Genomic DNA, 19,844 nt, shown 5'->3' with positions numbered 1-19,844 from the left:
AGTCCTGGGGACTTCCAGGGAGTACCAGGACCACACTTTGAGAATAGCTGTACTAATGCATTTAATTTTTCCAAGGAGCCCAGTGAGGCAGGTTTCTTATATCCCTCTTTTGCAGATGAGGAAATTGAGGTACAGAGTACTTACCCAAGGGCACTAAGCTAGAAAGTGGCAAAGTCAGCCAGACGTGGTGCCTCACACCTGTAATCCCAACACTTTGGGAGGCCAAGGCGGGAGGATTGCTTGAGCCCAGGAGTTCAAGACCAGCCTGGGCAATAGAGTGAGACCTCGTCTCTACAAAAGATTTAAACTAAATCAAAATAAATCAAAAAAGAAAATGGTGACTGGGCACAGTGGCCATGCTTGTAATTCCAGCACTTTGGGAGGCCAAGATGGGTGGATCACTTGAGGCCTGGAGTTCAGTACCAGCCTGGGCAACATGGTGAAACCCCGTCTCTACTAATAATACAAAAATTAGCCAGGCATGGTGGTGCATGCCTGTAATCACAGCTATTTGGGAGGCTGAGGCAGGAGAATTGCTTGAACCTGGGAAGGGGACGTTGCAGTGAACTAAGATCACACCATTGCACTCTAGCCGGGGTGACTCCGTCTCAAAAAAAAAAAAAGAAAAGAAAAGAAAATGGCAAAGTCAAGATTCCGACCCCATCAGTCTACACAGATGGGCAATTGAGTTGGTGACTATCACTTATTAGATGTGTGATCTTGGCGACAATTAACCTCTCTGAGCCTGAGGTACTGTCATTTGACCAACCCATCATCATCCCCTAGGTTAGGCAGGACTCGACTTTCTCCTTTGTACCCAGCTCTCACTGATGGGGCCTCATCTGTGCTCCCTTAGGACCTTCTTTTTTTCTCTGCTCACCTGACACTTTATACCACACTACGTGGCATTGTTTAATTGCTCCATCAGTCTGTGTGCACCCCATGAGGACAGACACCACATCTATCTTGATTACATTTGTGCCATCAGTGTCTGCAGCAGGTCTTCAAAAGTCTTTGCTGAAGAAATAAGTGAAGAACTCGATGGATAGACATTTTGCAAGAAGGCAGGACATAGTCCATCCTACCTAGGGCTCTTCTCTGTGGCTCGAGGGAGAGGAGTGGCAGTGGGGGAGTGGAAAGGGGATAAAGTGATCCTACCCCCAAATAGCACTTATATACACTTGGCCAAGCCTGCTGCATCATCCTAATTACAGGACAAATCACAGGCTAAGGAAAGCCTCCTCCTAAATTCTCCAAAGAGATCACCCCCTTCTTGCCTGGAGTCTCCTCCACTCAATGTTCCCATTACTTGGCACTCAGACGCTTGAGTCAGCAGCCCCTCCAGGTATTCCTTCATTCTTCTAGAAACTTCTGTATCCCCTGTGCTGCTAGAGGTCCATGTAGTACATATAGAGCTGCCTCATTCCTTGCAAAGACTGCATACTACCCCCCTGTATGATTGGCATATAATTTACAGATGGCGGGCTCTGCTTTTTCCCTTCACATCCTGGGCTATGTGATGAGTTACCGGCACCCACCCCCACTACCCTTTTTTAGGGCAGTTAAAGTTAAATCTTTTTATGTCGTCACCTACGGAAAGGGTCCAGGGACAAAAGAGTGGCCCACACCACTTGGGGCCCAATTAATGACTACTCTTGTGGAGACTGGGGACTCTGGCAGGTGGGAGTGGTTAAATAGAGGCTCTCCGTAGGGCCTCGAAGCTTCCTCTTTTGCTATCTATACGGTCCTTTCCAGCAGTGACCTTCTAGGAGTCTCAGAAGCCCCGGGAAGGGAGAAGTGTAATTGTGGGGGAGGGAGGGAGCAGTGCAGAGACAACCAGTCAGGGTTCTGCCTGGAAGGTCAGGGGGCTGAGCTCTGGCACCAGAGACCTTTAAGAAACAAAAGGAACTGAGAAAGCAGCCAGGAGTCTGCTCAGCCTGGAGTTCCTGGAATTCTGCTTTGTGGGTGAGCTTCCCGTGGCAGCCAAGGGCCCTTCTGACGAACAGGACATGAGAATGGGAGGTGAGGAGGGTGGGTAGAGAGGTGGCTGGGCCTGCCAGCTCTCCTGGGCACTGCCAGCTCCCCAGACTGGCTGCAGATTTCCTCCAGGAGCTGAGCTGAGATTCCTGGGAATCTCAGCCACTTGGGTGAGTGGCGCTGCCTGCCTGCTGAGCAGAGGTTGGGCAAGTCTACAAGTCAGGTTCTCTTACCACCCAGGATCAAGCTATCTGCCCACCTGGTCTGGAGTAGGCAACAAAACTAAGGCCACGATCTCTGGAAAGCCATCTGTAAAACATGAACTTTACATAGGAGGGAACAACTGGCCCCACAGCCATTTTTATTAATATGATTAGGTGATTGCCACCTTGGAAGGCACTGTGAGCCTGGCCTGGGCTGCAGGACTGATGGATTTCAGTAAAAGGCAGGAGAAGAAGGGATCAGGAGCAGGAGGTGGGAGCCAGGGAACACCAGCAGGGGTGGGATTCTTACGAACTTGGGGTCGGAATCACTCCTCAGGTTGCAGACAAATCCAGGGATCCCATTTCCTCCCTCCACCCACTGTTAGTGCAGGTGAAATCTTGCTAAAATAAAAATCAAGGTTAGCCTTGGTATACTGTCGACTTCTCATACTATGTCATAATCGTTCACACATGTGCCTCCCCTTCTAACTTGTGAGGTCCTGGGGGATGGAGGCCTGGGTTAGACTCACCTCTGGACACCAGCGTCCTGCACTGGGCTTGGCACAGGGGAAGGGCTCAATAGGTATTATATGAACGAGTGAAGGAGCCTGACTGAGTCCTCCCCATATGCCAAGCCCACCCAGGGAGAGCTACCAGCAAGGGCAGTTGATTGGGATGGAGGTGTAGACGCACCTGTCTGGCGGCTGCTTTCTTTGTTTTCACTGCTCATAGCTTCCTCCTCCTCCTCCTCTCCCTGGAGCTGCCCTGGTCTCTAAATGCTTAGATAAGGTGGTTTATTCATCCATTCACCAAATGTTTACTGGGCACCTGCTGTGACAGGCCCTGGGTTCTGCATGATTGGGAATGAGGCCTACACATTTCCTGCCTCCTCCAGCTCCCAGTCTAGTGTCATTAAATAAGTAATTACAGCAAGTAGTGACAAACACTGTGACTTGGTAGATCGCATACAGCTGGGGTGATGGTATAACATTATCCTAACTGGGACGCCTTTTGGGAGTAAAAGTGCTGGTTGCCAGTTGAGTTCCCCAGGAAGCAGATTCTGAAATGGAGATTAGTGTGCAGAAAGTTGATTAGGAGTTCTTGGGGATCAACACCTGTGAAAAGGAAGAGACCAAAGCAAGACTGAGCAGAGGGAGATGTTGGGATGTGATGGAGTCTCAACGAAGGCCTCAGCCAACCCCACAGGGCACCTTCAGCTGAGATGGCCCTTCAGCTTCATCTCTGGTTGGCGTGAGGAGGCCTGGCCTTCATACCATCGTGTCGATGAGTCACTGGATACTGGCTACCTCTGGAAGGAGGTATGACCTTGGGTGAGGCTGTTCTCAGTTGAGACAGTCTTCAAAGAAGGTTGACAGCTGCAGGCGTCTTCCCATTGCCTATAGCCAAGGATTTGGGTGGCGCTTCCCAGCATCTGCCACAGAAGCACGTTGATAATTATGTCCAGGTAATAGGCGTTTGCCAGGACTGGCTCAAGTACCTACAGCAAGAGCACCCGGCTGGGAGTTTCAGCTGGAATCCTGCACAAATGTGGGGTGGCAGAAAGCTCCCAGCAACAGGAACAAGCCCAGGGCTTGCTCAACCTGCAACCTCTTCATGGCTATCTCTCCTCCTTTCTCTCACCTGTTTCCTTTTTTTTTTTCTTTTTTTAAACAGGTTCTCACTCTGTTGCCCAGGCCAGAGTGCAGTGGTGCCATCATGGCTCACTGCAGCCTCAAACTCCTGAGTTCAAGGGATCCTCCCAACTCAGCCTCCCGAGTAGCTGGGACTACAGGTGTGCATCACCACACCCAGCTAATTGATTTTTTTTTTAGAGGCGGGATCTCACTATGTTGCCCAGGCTGGTCTCAAACTCCTGGGCTCAAGTGATCTTCCTGCCTCGGCTTCCCCAAGTGCTGGGATTATAGGTGTGCACCACCATGCCTGGCTTCTTTGCTTTATAGAACCAGTCGTGGCTATCACATGCTACATCACCTACTTTATATGCATTCTATCACCCATTTTCCATGCATTCTATTCTTTAATTTGTGGTGAGGTGGGTATAATTATTATTCTCACCCCATATGTCCAAACTATCAGGCAGTCCTTTCACTGTTACTTCCAAAACAGAGCCCAACCATTCCCTTTCTCTGTCTTCAACACCTCCATCTTGGTGCAAACCACCACCATCTCTCTCTTAACTGCTGACATTGTTTTGAATTTGAACCCAGGTAGCCAACAGCATGGATCTGCTGAAAAGGCAGAGACAGCAGTAAAACAACAGCGGAGACAGACCACAGACGGAGACCCAGGTAGAGCACGTACACTGAGAAAACTCCAGGGAAGCCAAAAACATGGTATCTGAACCAAGAGATGAGCACATGAGCTGAAAGCTCAGGATATTCCCTCTTCAGAACAACATTGAAAGCAGGGGAGCACAGGGGTTAACAGCATGGCCTCTGGGCCAGAGCGCCTGGGTTTCTGTAACTTTGGGCCAGCTTCTTGATGTCTCTATGCCTCAGTTTCCTTGTCTGTAAAATAGGGGTGATGATAATAGAACTATCATAAGGTGTTTTAGGAGAAGTAATCAGTCACTATGGGTAAGGCATTTAGAGCCGTGCTCTGCCAGGGTTAGCTGCAGGTATTACCCTGGAAGCTACCATCTTGGTCCACATTCAGTGTGGCCAATGTGGCTGTTAGCACTCCTTGTCTGCTCCCATCTCCAACACCTTAGCCCCATGTGGAGTCATTTATTCATTCAACAAGTATTTCTTGAGCACCTACTCATGTATCAGGCACTGAACTCTTGTTTTATTTTCCTATATCCCAAAAGTCGCTGAGCTTAAGGGTAGGCTGACCTAGGCTTGCTTTCTGTTGGACAGGAGAGGCTCCATTCCCCATCATTTCTTGTTCATGCTCAAGGTCATCTGGATGAAAAGCCAGCTTCTGTGTGACTCAGCTGCCTGTTGTTCTCCCTTTTGGATCTCTGGCTGCTGGGTCTGAGTCCTTGGGTTTAGAGTGAGCAGGAGAATGACCCCTAGGCCCTCCTCTCAGACCCCAGGGGGTTCATCGGGAAAGGAGGCTAAGCGGTTTACTTGGGCCCTTTGCAGGACGGGGCCCTGCCCCCTCTGGTGGGTGCCTCCTCCACGTGGATCCTCCCTTGGCCATGGCCTCATGTACTCCTGGCCTGAGCCTCCTTTTCTGGGGTGGCCGCTCTCCATCTCAGGAAAGGGCGTGGAAGGGATGAGGGAGGAGTTCACAGGAGAGAGAAGAGGGCAGAGGCAAGTGGAAGAAAAGAGAGAGGCCAAGTCAGGCAAGAGGGGTTGAGAGGGAGGAGGGGGAGAGGATGCTGATGATGACATTTGACATGACTGATTAATGCACGCCTTAATTCCTAGGAGGTCAGAGCTGTTATTATCCCCACTCTACAGTGGAGGCTGAGGCAAAGTGGGTTATGAAACTTGCCCAAAGCCTTGGAGCTGGTAACTGGCAGAGCTGGAATTTGAGCTTGAATAGTTTGACTCCACCTCCCCAGAAGGCTGCAGAATTCCCGAAAGGCATCCTGAGGTGTGCAATGAATCGTGTTGAATGGACGGTGGGGTGTGTTTTGTGTGTGTTGGTGGGGCGGGGGGAGGCTGAAGGCTCTGAGTTGGCTCTTTTTTTTCTTAAGAGTCAGTGTCATGGCTGGGCACGGTGGCTCACGCCTGTAATCCCAGCCCTTTGGGAAGCCAAGGCAGGTGGATCACTTGAGGTCAGGAGTTCGAGACCAGCCTGGCCAACATGGTGAAACCCCGTCCCTACTAAAATAAAAATATTAGCCAGGCGTGGTAGTGCAGGCCTGTAGTCCCAGCTACTCGGGAGGCTGAGGCAGGAGAATCACTTGAACCTGGGACACAGAGGTTACAGTGAGCTGAGATTGGGCCACTGCACTCCAGCCTGGGTGACAGAGTGAGACTCCGTCTCAATAAAATAAATAAAATAAAATAAAATAAAATAAAATCAGGGTCTTGCTCTATCACCCAGGCGGGTATGATCATAGCTCACTGCAGCCTCGAACTCCTGGCCTCAAGTGATCCTCTCACCTCAGCCTCCGCAGTCACTGGAATTACAGATGTAATCCCTGGTGTCTTTTGGCCCCTTCTGGTGAAGCATCTTATCTTCCCCATGAAGTAACCTCTCATGCACTTGGGTCAGGATCCTATGATCCTCCCACCAAACCTGTATTCACCAGGTTCTGAGACAGCACTGTCCACAGCAGCAGTGTGAGGAGGGAGGTGGCTGTGGTGTGGGCCCAGGGCTGATATTGGTCATTTGCTATCCCTGTGATCACAGGTGAGGCATTCGGCCTCATTTTCCTCAGTCACAAAATAGAAATAAGAAGTCCATCCTCATAAGGCCATGATGAAGCTGAAACTGCACAGGGGAAGGGCCTGGCACAGGGCAGGGGTGTGGTAAACAGACGCAGTTGTGATTCTTGCAGCTCCCGTCACCAGCCTCACTGCTTGGTGGCTGGCAGAGCCCTTCCCACCCCACTCACAGTCTGGCTTAGATCCCCGGAGCAGGTAGGCAGGCACTTGCAGAAGCCCTCTCACTGTTTCACAGATGAGCAAATTGAAGCTCAGGAGGTCAGAGAGAACAAGGAGGCCTTGCAGAGGTGTGTGAGGATCTGCCGGAGTCTGCGGGGGTGTCAGGAGGAGAGGGCCTTCTGGGTGGACAGTGAGGGGCTCAGGGGCCCAGTGCAGCTTCCCTGCTCCTCCCTTAGCTGCTGAGTTCATCTACACAGCTGGGATCTGTTGGCCCACAAATGGCCCCCATGTCCCTTTCCAGCAGCCTGACCTCGTCCACTTGGAGAAAAACAGGAAGCTGGGCACTGCCAGGAATCAGAACACTCCCTTCCTCAGCTCTGGGCTGCAAGGATGCTGGGATGGCAGGGGGCTCTGGGAGAAGAACCTGGGACAGGGTGTGGGGTGGGGACTCTGTAGGCTAAGCTGGAGTGACTGGGCTGCCCTCGGGGCTTTGGCTCAGTCGGCTGGACTTGGTCTGGCCTGGCCTTGCTGAGCCAGACCCAGGGCTGGGAGGCAGCGGTGAGGTAGGGAGGCAGAGAAGGAGCTCCTGACTTTTCTCTCCCATGTGGAGACAGAGCCCTGGGGCACCAGAGCCACATCCGCCTTTTGCGTTTGTGGGCCCCTTCCTCCACAGAAAAATATTAAAAAGTATATTATGCAACTGTGTTGGTATAAAGATGAATATAACCCAAGCTGGATTCATGATTATATGTTGATTATTATTCTGTTCAACATTTCTTCTGATTATAAAATAAAATTAAAACATTTTCAGCCAGACACCGTGGCTCACGCCTGTAATTTCAGCACTTTGGGAGGCCGAGGCGGGTGGATTGCTTGAGCCCAGGAATTCAAGACCAGCCTGGGCAACATGGCAAAACCCCATTTCTACAAGAAAATGCAAAACTTAGCCAGGTGTGGTGGCACAATCCTGTAGTCCCAGACTTGGGAGGCTGAGATGGGAGGATCACCGGAGCCCGGGGTGTTGGAGGATGCACTGAGCAGCAACTGCACTGTCGCCACTCCAGGCGACAAAATGAGATCCTGTCTCAAAAAAAAAAGCCACCACCAACACTATTTTCATGGGGCCTCAAAAGTGTTAGTGTGCCTCCTCTGTCTAATGGAGAATTTGGCCCCGTGGGGGGAAGCTTTTAACGCTTTCGTATCCTGCAGGAGCCATGTACCCCCACACAGCCATGCAGCACGGCCATTAGCACCCAGGGGAATGCCAGCTCAGCCTAGAAACTGAACCTCCCCAAGCCCCAGTTTCCTCTTCTGTAGAATGGGATAACGAAAATGCTTGCCTGCTGGTGCTTTCTTTTGTTTTGTTTTGAGATGGAGTCTCCCTCTGTCACCCAGGCTGGAGTGCAGTGGTATGATCTTGGCTCACTGCAACCTCCACCTCCCAAGTTTAAGCGATTCTCCTGCCTCAGGCTGCCAAATAGCTGGGACTACAGGTACATGCCACCACGCCTGGCTAATTTTTGTATTTTTAGCAGAAATGGGGTTTCACCATGTTGGCCAGGCTGGTCTTGAACTCCTGACCCCAAGTGAGGCTCCTGCCTTGGCCTCCTGAAGTGCTGGGATTACAGGTGTGAGCCACCGTGCCCCACCCTCATTTTCTTTTGAGATGATCCCATGAAAAGTATCAGGCCCAGGGCCTGACCCAGATAACCCCCGACTGTTTTCACCACAGTCTGGGGTCTCAGACGCTGGCAGAGACCCCAACAGCAGCAAGGTGCCTAGCTTTGGGGCTTAGGGACATTTCCAGGGCTGCCACACCTTTCACTTCTTTCTCCTCTCCTACCTGTCCCTCTTGGACTCCTGCTCAGGGTCAGACCAAAGGCAGTCATGAATCTAATACATCATGTTAGTCCAGTTCACAAGCCACTTTGGCTCCACAACTCCATCAGTCCTCACAACTACCCCACGAGGGTTGTTTTGTGTGATTCTTCACCCCATTCTCCCAGAGAGTATACCAGCCATCAGAAAGGTTAGGTACCTGTCCAAGGTCACACAGCTAGAAAGGACAGAGTTGGGAAAAGCGTTTAGATCTGTCAAGCCTACCCTCAGTTGGCAATGTTACATCTGACACCCCAAAATGTTCATGCCAGTCAGTGTGTGTGTGTGTGTTTGTGTGATGGTTCTTGTGACAAGGTAGGTGACAAGGACTGGAGTGACTCTGGAAGTCTCAGGACCTTTCTGGGATGTGCTGACTGGTGGTTCACAGGGGTCCCTGGGCATCTGGGCTCCTGTCTTTGCCCTGCTTAGGGCTGGGGCGGGACCTGGTCCCTGACTCCTTGGCTCTACTGCAGCTGCACCCTCCTTCCTGTTCCCCGGTCCTCCTCACTGGCTGTCTCAGTGGCAACAGAACCAAAGGAGCAAAGTGGTTTAAGATAACCCCGCCATTTTACATCAGAGCTCCAGGGTCATCCTTACTTTTTACTTTTTTTTTTTTTTGAGACAAAGTCTCACTCTGTCACCCAGGCTGGAGTGGAGTAGTGTGATCTTGGCTCACTGTAACCTTGGCCTCCTGGGTTCAAGCGATTCTCCTTCCTCAGTCTACCCATTAGCTGTGATTATAGGCATGCACCACCATGCCCAGGTAATTTTTTTTGTATTTTTAGTAGAGACAGGGTTTTACCATGTTGGCCAGGCTAGTCTGGAACTCCTGACCTCAAATGATCTGCCTGCCTTGGCCCCACAAAATGCTGGGATTGTAGGTGTGAGCCACAACATTTTAAAGTTGTTTGTTTGTTTGTTTGAGACGGGGTCTCACTCTGTTTCCCAGGCTGGAGTGTAATGGCCCGATCATAGCTCACTGCAGCCTTGACACTTGGGCTCAAGCGATCCTCCCACCTCAGTCTCCTGAGTAGATAGGACTACAGGTGTGTGCCACCATGCCTGGAATTTTTAATTTTTAAAACTTTTAGTAGAGAAGGGTTTTGCCATGTTGCCCAGGCTGGTCTCAAACTCCTGGCTCAAGCCATCCTCCTACCTCAGCCTCCCAAAGTGCTGGGATTAACAGGCGTGAGCCACTGCAACGGGTGTAATTTTTAAGTTTGTATTGGAAAACAATTTACCATCTTCAAATATACATTATCTCATAAATAGAAATATAGTGAGAAGCTGGTATTCAAGTTAGATTCCAGTAAAGAAGATTTAGGCTTAGGGTGAAGAAGATTCGTAGCCCATGAGTATTATTTAAGCATAGAAACTGATGACTGTGTACTGTGTAGTGCATGGAGAACCCTTTTTAAAGAACTTCCAGGACAGACTGAATTTCTCTCTGGCAGGGATGGTTTGGGTTAAGGTTTTAACTTCTGTGCTGTTTCTGATTAAAATCTTCCAGCGCCTCTGGCTGAGTTAGACCTCTCTGATCTCTTGTTACTTTGTTATTTCCTAAGAATCTGAGCTGGAGCTGGATGACAAATACAGTCCTCTGCCCCATCTGCCATGGAACTGGGGGATGACCCCTCCTTTGCCAGAGGAGGATGGGAGCTTGTGGGGTGCTAAGACTGACAGTGGATCCACCCAGAGGGAGAGTCTCTTAATGACTCGACTTGGATCCTGTCAGGGCTCTGCCTGTGCTCTCGCTCTGGGGCATCCCTTGGCTCTCCCAGTAGGGGTGGAGGGGGCGTGGCTGTACGCTTGCTCAAGGCCCTCCCCATCCCAGCAGGGTCTTGCCCCCTTGACTCCTGAAGGTAAGCTGGCTCCTTCTCCAGGCCTCCCCTCCACACTTCCTGCACTCTGCTGAAGCAGGCTCCACGGTTCCTCCCCGCTCCAGCCTCCCGCCGGCCTCCTCCACGGCCCTCTGCATCTGAAGATGCACCACATCCGGGTGCGAGTCTCCAGATCGAGTCCATCGGCACAGTGGGTTGTAAGCTCCCTGAAGGCTGAGACTCACCCTGCTCTGCTCACCACACTATGCCCAGCTCAGCCAGCCCACAAGAGGAACCCAAGAAATATTTGCTGAACCCATTATTGTATGGATTAATATTGTAATGTCATAAAATAATGGATTCCACAAATATTTCCTGGAAGACGGGTGTGGAAGTCACACGGACCTGGGTTCATGTTCCATCTCAGCAAGCTGCTCAGCCTGAGTCCCTCAGGCTTGTTACCTTCAAAGTGGGGGTAATCATTCCACTGGGCCCACGGGGCAGCTGTGGGGAAACTGAGGCAGTGCACAGGCACCACTTAGTAGAATGCTGGGCAGGGCACAGTACACACTGAAGGGATAGGAGCCACTATGATGAGACTCCCTCTTGTGCTGGGATGGTGAGGGTGAGGGCCCAGGATCCATCATACAGGCAGATGCACAGTGAGCAGAACGCGTGTGAGGCAGGGGGCCTGATGTGCCTTGGGATGGCAGGAAAGAATTCATCCCTGCTGCTGACACTGGCTAAAATCATATCAGATGGGTCAGAGAATATACCCTAGTGGTTAGCTATGGAGGCTGGCAAGAGAGGGGATGCGGCTAGCACAGGAAGAGGGGAGAGGAAGACAGGGGCACCAGCCAGGCAGACCAGGCAGGGTAGGTCAATCAAGCAATCCTCCCATCTTGGCCTCTTAAAGTCCTGGGATTATAGTTGTGAGCCACTGTGCCCAGCCTTGTCAGATTCTTTCCTGCCTTCCTAGGAGGGTGGGGAGCAGAGCAGAGGGCTAGGCCCTGGGGGTGGGTAGGGAAAGAGAGAGAGACTCTGGCATCGACACCCAGATCCTAACCCCAGCTTTGCCACCATGTGAATATGGACAAATCACCCTCTTTCTCACCCTCGGTCTCAGCTCCTCCTCTGTGCAGACACACTGACAGCCACATGTGGACTTATCTCCCGGCTACAGCGGGGAATTGGCCTCCAGTCAGAAGTAGGATAGGGAACAAGCATGGTGGTTTTGGTGTCATGGATTCAAATCCCAGCTGGGTGACTCTGCTCACCTCACCTGCCTTTCAGTTTCCATGACCTGCTATATAGCAGAGTGGTTAGGAGTACAGACTCTAGAGCCCAACCCAGGGTTAATCCCTGTTCTGCCACTGACTATGGGAACACAGGCAAGGCACGTCACTCTGGGCCTCAGTTTACCAATCTCTTAAATGGGGATGGGTATAATCATCCTCTTCTCATAGGGATATTGTGAGAGTTAAAGGAGGTAATTAACATAAAACCCTTAGAACAGTGCTTGGTGCAGGTGAGGGTCATGTTACTACATGTCGCTGAATATAAGACACTGTCTGTGATAAGATGCATTACACTTTTAAAGATGTTAAAATGCAAAAGTGTGCACCCCTATAATTGAGGAAGTAAGGCATAATTTTGAGATACTGCATAGAAAACATCACTGTAAACTGTAAAATAATAGGCAAAATCCTAAAGTTCTTGGGAGTTTTCTGTGTGCCAGGGCCTTACAAGCATTGTCCCATTCAACCTTATAATAACCCTATGAGGGAGGTTATGGAATCATCTTCACTTTACAGATGATTAAGTGATTTGCCCAAGATCACACAGCTTTGTCTACATAAATGGTGGGCATTCATCACCACAACCACAACTGTCCCACCCCTTTTTGGCTTCATCGGGTTTAGAATGTTTTTTGTTTGTTTGTTTGAGACGGAGTCTCACTCTGTTGCCCAGACTGGAATGCAGTGGCATGATCTTGGCTCACTGCAACCTCTGCCTCCCGAGTTCAAGCGATTCTCCTGCCTCAGCCTCCCAAGCAGCTAGGACTACAGGCATGCACCACCATACATTAATACATTAATTTTTGTATTTTTAGTAGAGTAGGGGGTTTCAGCATGTTGGCCAGGCTGGTCTTGACCTCCTGACCTCGTGATCTGACCGCCTCGGCCTCCCAAAGTGCTGGAATTATAGGCAAGAGCCACCGTACCCGACCTAGAATGGTTTTACTCCATGGTTCTGGAACTTGGCTGCTTGTTGGAATCACTAGGGAGCTTTAAGAAATCCTGAGACTGGGCAAGATAGTGAGACCCCATCTCTACAAAAAAATAAACAACAACAAATTAGCCCGGTGTGGTGGCTTGTGCCTGTAGTCCCAGCTACTTGGGAGGGTGAGGTGGGAGGATCTCTAGAGCCCAGGAAGTCAAGGCTGCAGTGAGCCATGATAGTGCCACTGCACTCCAACCTGAAGTCTGGGGCTCTACCTCAGAGATTTATGTGTAATTGGTCTGGGGTGTGGTCTGCACATTTGGGATTTTAAAAATGACCCCCCTTTCAATAGCGACAGGTGCTTCACATGCACATACACACGCACACACACACACACACGAAACAAAAAAATGACCCCCAGTGATTCTACTGTGCAGTCTGGAGTAAGAACTTGTTTTACTCCAGGTATGACTTCAGCAGCCTCCTAACTTCTCACCAGTTGCTCCCTCCCTGCCTGAAATCCTTTTGACACAACCCAAAGAATTTCATAGCTCAATAGAGATAAATTAGTTAAAATTCAGAGACTGGTTGAGGAGAGAAAATGGCTGAATCTCATTCCTACACATGTTCCATTGGGCAGCTGTAAGATTCTTTCCTTTTTTTTCTATTTTTTTTTTTTTTTAAATAGAGATGGGGTCTCGCTATGTTGGCAAGGCTGGTCTTGAACTCCTGGCCTCAAGTGATCCTCCCGTCTTGGCCTCTCAAAGTGCTGGGATTATAGTTGTGAGCCACTGCTCCCAGCCTTGTCAGATTCTTTCCTGCCCTCCTAGGAGGGTGGGGAGCAGAGTGGAGGGGCTGGACCCTGGAGGTCGGTAGGGAAAGAGAAAGAGGATCTGGCAACAACGCCCAGATCCTAACCTGAGCTTTGCCACTGTGTGAACACGGACCAATCACCCCCTCTCTCACCCTAGGTCTCAGCTCCCGCTCTGTGAAATGCTATTCATTTGAGAGCCAGCATCCTAGAGCTAGGGACACAGTCCCTAAGAACCTGCCTTCCAGCAACCCTCAAGGCCACACATCCGGGTAGCTTCCCTGGGGTCTAGCTTGCCCTGCCTTCTGAAGTTTATTTGTTTAACACAATCGAGTTATTACAAAGCTTAATTCCCAGAAGATATCACTGTACTTTTGAGCTTATGAAGCAACTCAAAGCAAATTTATGAGGTGTTGACAAGTAGAGGCCGTGGGGAACCAGCTTTTTGTTGCATAGAGAATAATCTTCTGTAGTCAGCTGGAGGCTTATCTTCAGTTAGATGTCGTCTAAGAGAAAACATTTCCTCTTTTGAGCAGATCAACGTGGAGCCTCTGTAATAACTCTTGCACACTTATTTAAAGGGAACCCTGTTCTGATTCCTGTGGTTACCGATTAATTGACGAGGCTTTTATAGTTCTTGGAATAAAGAAGAAATGGAAATTCCAAGGAAGAGAGAGACCTATAAAGCCCTTTTAATGAGATACATGAGTGGGTAGTGGTGAAGTAAGGGAGTGTCCTGGAACCAGCGTGAAGGGTGGGCCCGGGAAGCTGTTCCTACTCTTGGCTTTCAGAGTTTTGTGTTTTTTTTCTTTTTTCCCCAAAGTCATGGCTGAAGGCCTCCCAGCTGTGGAGCTTAATCAGCCCTGATGATTGCATAAATCACAAACATCTAGCACTAGCCCAATCAGGCCCAAACCCAGCTTTTTTGAATGTTAGAACTTGCACATTTGAGGTCAAGTTCTGTTGGACACAGAGAGGAAGGGTATTAGGAAAAGGACAAACTTTTTCCAGAAACTCTTTGGCACCCAGCCTCCCTCCCCCCGAGTCAGATTTGGGAGCACATCCAAAGCAAGGCACCCACACAAAGACCAGGGACGCTTTTGAGATGAGATCCAGCCCCTTGTCTGCCCACAGGCATTGACTGAGTCTCCTTGTGCTCGGTGGGTTAGATGCTTGAGCAGGAGCTGGGAGGTAAGTCAACTTGGCATCATTTCTGTGCACTAAGGGAGGTGAATAATCCTGTGTTCCATGTATTGTGCCTGGGTTGGGAGTTGAGAGGTGAGAGAGGGCTGCCCCTCCTTTGGAGCAGTTTCTACAGGAGAGACAGACCAGATGCCTGGCCTGACTGCTCTGCTGCCCCACCCAGACAGACCCGGGCTCTTGGTTCCACTCATGATGAGTATTAAGCACCCCCTACACCATTGTATCCCTTCCTTATTCCACTGGCTGCCAATGCGCTATCTTGTTGACCCAGCCTCCAAATAATTTATCTTGATTATGGACTTTCGGCACCTCCTGAAATTTTGCTCTCGAGGCAAGCGCCTAACTCAGCTAATCCTAATGAAAGCCCCGATAAACATCTGACTGATGGCAACACATACAAAAGCAGCTTCAAGCCACAGTGCGTGAGTGCTTAGAGAAAAAGCCCCATGAGACTCCAGAGGGACATGTGCGTAATTCTGGGGCAGTGCTTCCCAAAGTATATGCTGTGAAACATCAATCCTATGAGGTGTTTCTCCAAAAGGTAAGAGATTTTTGTGGACAAATAATTTTGGGAAACAATGCATACTCTAGCTTCCACCTTAGATATTCATTATGGACATGAACATGCTAAAAGCTCAGACTCCTGGGTGAAGAAACATCACTTTTCTAGTCCATCCTCTTTGGCTGCTTAGCTGGGTCAGCTTGGGCAAGTCTATCAATGTTTCTTAAAGGGAAATGAGAGAGTGCTCATCTCAGAACCTCTTATGGGTGCTTGTTAGAGAGTACTGGCCAGTTGTGGTGGCTCACGCCTGTAATCCCAGCACTTTGGGAGGCTGAGGCGGGTGGATCACCTTAGATCAGGAGTTTGAGACCAGCCTGGCCAACATGGCGAAAGCCTGTCTCTACTAAAAGTACAAAAATTAGCTGGGCGTGGTGATAGGAGGCTGAGGCAGGCGAATCGCTTGAACCTGGAAGGCGGAGATTGCAGTGAGCCAAGATCATGCCATTGCACTCCAGCCTGGACGACAGAGTGAGACTCCATCTCAAGAAAAAAAAAAAGGGAAATAGAGAGTACCCAGCCTGCTGTAGACTTTCTGAATCAGAGTCTCCGGAGCCCAGGAACCAGGAATTTGTTCTGAACAGTGCTCAGCTGATGGTGATGCATGTTCCACCTGAGAACAGCAGATAAACTTTGTGGGGCTTTGGCTGTTTCTGAGTGTTGTAAATATCAAGATATAAGTTTGACCAACAGTTTAGTCCAAAAGAAACTTAGGCACTTCCCAACTCATTATTTGAGGCCTGATACCAAAACCAGGCAAAGACAACACAAAAAAGAGAAAACTACAGACCAATATATGTTATGAATATAGATGCAGCCTATGGTACAGAGTGAGGCTTTGTCTAATTAAAAATAAGAAAACTTTATACTGGAAGTGCTAGCCAGAGTGGTCAGGCAAGAGAAACAAACAAAAGGCATCCAAATCAGAAAAGAGGAAGTCAAACTATCACAGTTTTCTGGTGATATGATCGTATACCTAGAAAACCCTAAAGACTCATTGAAAAGGCTCCTAGATCTGATAAACGAATTGAGTAAAGTGTCAGGTTACAGAATCAACGTGCACAAATCAGTAGCACTGCTATACACTAACGACGGCCAAGCTGAGAGTCAAATGAGGAAATCAATCCCTTTCAACAGCTGCAATCAATCAATCAATCAATCAGTTAAAATACCTAGGAATAGACTTTACCAAGGAGGTGAAAGATCTCTACAAGGAAAACTACAGAACATTGCTGAAAGAAATCACAGATGACACAAACAAATGGAAATACATCTTATGCTCATGGATGGGAAGAATCAGTATTGTGAAAATGTCCATACCACCCAAAGCAATCTACAGATTCAATGCAATTCCCATCAAAACATCATCATAATTTTTCACAGAACTAGAAAAAACAATCCTAAAATTCACATGGAACCAAAAAAGGGCCCAAATAGCCAAAGCAATGCTAAGCATTACTGGACTTCAAATTACACTACAAGGCTACAGTTACCAAAACAGTATGGTACTGATATAAAAATAGGCACATAGACCAATGGAACAGATAGAGAACCCAGACAAAAAACTAAATATAGCCAACTGATCTTCAACAAAGCATACAAAAACATTCACTGGGGAAAAGACACCCTATTAAATAAATAGTGCTGGGAAAACTGGCAAGCCACATGTAGAATAATGAAACTGGATCCTCATCTCTCACCTTATACAAACATCAACTCAAGATGGATCAAAGACGTAAATCTGAGACCTAAAACTATAAACATTTTAGGAGATAACATTGGAAAAACTCTGCTAGACATTGGAATAGGCAAAGAATTCATGACTAAGACTCCAAAAGCAAATGCAACAAAAGCAAAAATAAATAAATGGAACCTAATTAAACTAAAAAGCTTCTGCACAGCAAAGGAAATATTCAGCAGAATGAACAGACAACCCACAGAATGGGGGAAATATTTGCAAACTATGAATCCAACAAAGGGCTAATATCCAGAATCAACAAGGAACTCAAACAAATCAGCAAGAAAAAAAATCAAATAATTCCATCAAAAATTGGGCAATGGACATGAACAGACATTTCTCAAAAGAAGATATACAAATGGCCAACAAGCATATGAAAAAATGCTCAACATCAGTGGGAAATGCAAATTAAAACCATAATAAGATACCACTTTACTCCAGCAAGAATGGTCATAATTAAAAAGTCAAAAAAAATAGAAATTGGTGTGAATGTGATGAAAAGGAAACACTTTTAAACTGCTGGTGGGGGATGCAAATTAGTACAACTTCTATGGAGAACAGTATGGAGATTCCTTGAAGAACTAAAAGTAGAGCTACCTTTTGATCCAGCAATCCCACTACTGGGTATCTACCCAGAGGAAAAGAAATCATTATATGAAAAAATCACATACATGTTTATAGCAGCATGATTCACGATTGCAAACATATGGAACCAGCCTAAGTGCTTATCGACTAATGAGTGGATAAAGAAAACGTGGTATGTATACACAATGGAATACTACTACTAAAAAGTACTAATATTTTTTGCTCCAGTAAAGGTACTAATTAGTAAAGGTACTAATATTTTGTTCCTTAAAAAGGAACAAAATAATATATTTTGCAGTACTTTGGATGGAGCTGGAGGCCATTATTATAAGTGAAGTAATTCAGGAAGTAATTCAGTAATTCAGGTTCTCACCTATAAGTGGGAGCTAAGCCATGAGGATGCAAAGACATACAAAATGATATAATGGACTTTGGGAACTCGGGAGGCAGAGATTGGGAGGAGGGTGAGGGATAAAAGACTACGTATTGGGTACAGTGTACACTGCTTGGGTGATGGGTGCACTAAAATCTCAGAATTCACTACTATAGAAGTCATTCATGTAACCACTTGTACCGTAAAAGCTACTGAAACACTTGTACCTTAAAAGCTACTGAATTTTTTTTCTTTTCTTTTTTTTTTCCCTGAGACAGTGTCTCGCTCTGTCGCCCAGGTTGGAGTACAGTGGCACGATCTCGGCTCACTGCAAGCTCTGCCTCCCGGGTTCACATCATTCTCCTGCCTCAGCCTCCCGAGTAGCTGGGACTACAGGAGCCCACCACCACGCCCGGCTATTTTTTGTATTTTTAGTAGAGATGAGGTTTCACCTTGTTAGCCAGGATGGTCTCAATCTCCTGACCTCGTGATCGGCCCTCCTCAGCCTCCCAAAGTGCTGGAATTACAGGCGTGAGCCACCGTGCCTGGCCTGAAGGTTTTTTTTAAATAAGAAAAATTTAAAATATAAAAATAAAAACAAAATACCAACCACCAATTCCAACAGCATATCAAAAGGATTATATGACATGACAGAGTGGGATTTATTTTAGGAATGCAAAGTTGGTTGAATAAAAAGATCCATGAATATAGTACATTGTATCAATAGGATAAAAGACAAACATCATGTATCAATCCACACAGAAAAAGCATTTAACAAAATCCAACACCCCTTTACGATAAAAATAATCAACAAACTAAGACTAGTAAAGAACTCAGTTTGATAAAAGGCATAGACAAAAAACTCACAGCTAACATCATATTTAATGGTGAAAGACTGGATGCTTTTCCCCCTAAGAACAGGAACAAAACAAGGATATCCACTCTTACTGCTTCTATTCACCATTGTACTGAAGGTTCTAGCCAGGGCAATTAGGGAAGAAAATGCAATAAAAGACATCCAGATTGGAAAGGAATAAGTAAAACTGTCAATATTCTCAAATGACATGGTCTTTTATATAGAAAATCCATTTTAAAAAAACTATTAGAATAAGCAAGTTCAGCACAGTTGTAGGATTTAAAAAATCAGTTGTACATCTATACACTTGCATTGAATAATCTGAAAATGAAATTTAGAAATGATCCTATTTGTAGGAACATCAAAAATAATAAGGTACTTAGGAATAAATTTAACAAAAAGGTACAAACCTTATACTTTTGAAAAATACAAAATGTTGTTGAAAGAAATTAAAGAAGTTCTAAATAAATACAAAGATATCCCGTATTTGTGGATTGGAAGACTTAATGTTGTTAAGATGACGTTACTTCCAAAATGTATCTATAGATTCAATGTAGTCCATATCAAAATCTCAGCTGGCCTCTTACCAGGAATCAATAAACTGATTATGAAATTCATATGAAAACAAGGGATCCAGAATAGGCAAAACAATCTTGAAAAAGGAGAACAAAATTGAAGAACTCACACGTGTCAATTTCAAAACTTACTACAAAGCTACAGTAATCTAGACAGTGTGGTGCTGGCATAAGGATAGACATATTGATCAGTGAAATAGAATAAAGAATTCAGAAATACTGTCACCTTTGTTATCAGCTAATTTTTGGCATAGATGCCAAAACAATTCAATGGGGAAAGAATATCAACAAATGGTGTTGGGACAACTGAATAGCCACAAACACAAAAAATTAAGTTGCCTCTCTACCTCACATTATATTTTTAAAAAATTACAAGTGGATGAAAGACCTAAAACTATAAAACTCTTTAGAAGAAAACATGGGGTTAATCTTTATGACCTTAGATTAGGCAATGGTTTCTTAGATATGATAATAAAAGCACAAGCAACAGCAATATAAGACAGACTTCATCAAAATTGAA

The sequence above is a fragment of the Chlorocebus sabaeus genome, chromosome 16 (assembly GCF_047675955.1).
Source record: "Chlorocebus sabaeus isolate Y175 chromosome 16, mChlSab1.0.hap1, whole genome shotgun sequence".
NCBI classification, from domain to species: Eukaryota; Metazoa; Chordata; class Mammalia; order Primates; family Cercopithecidae; genus Chlorocebus; species Chlorocebus sabaeus.
This window is presented reverse-complemented; position numbering follows the sequence as displayed.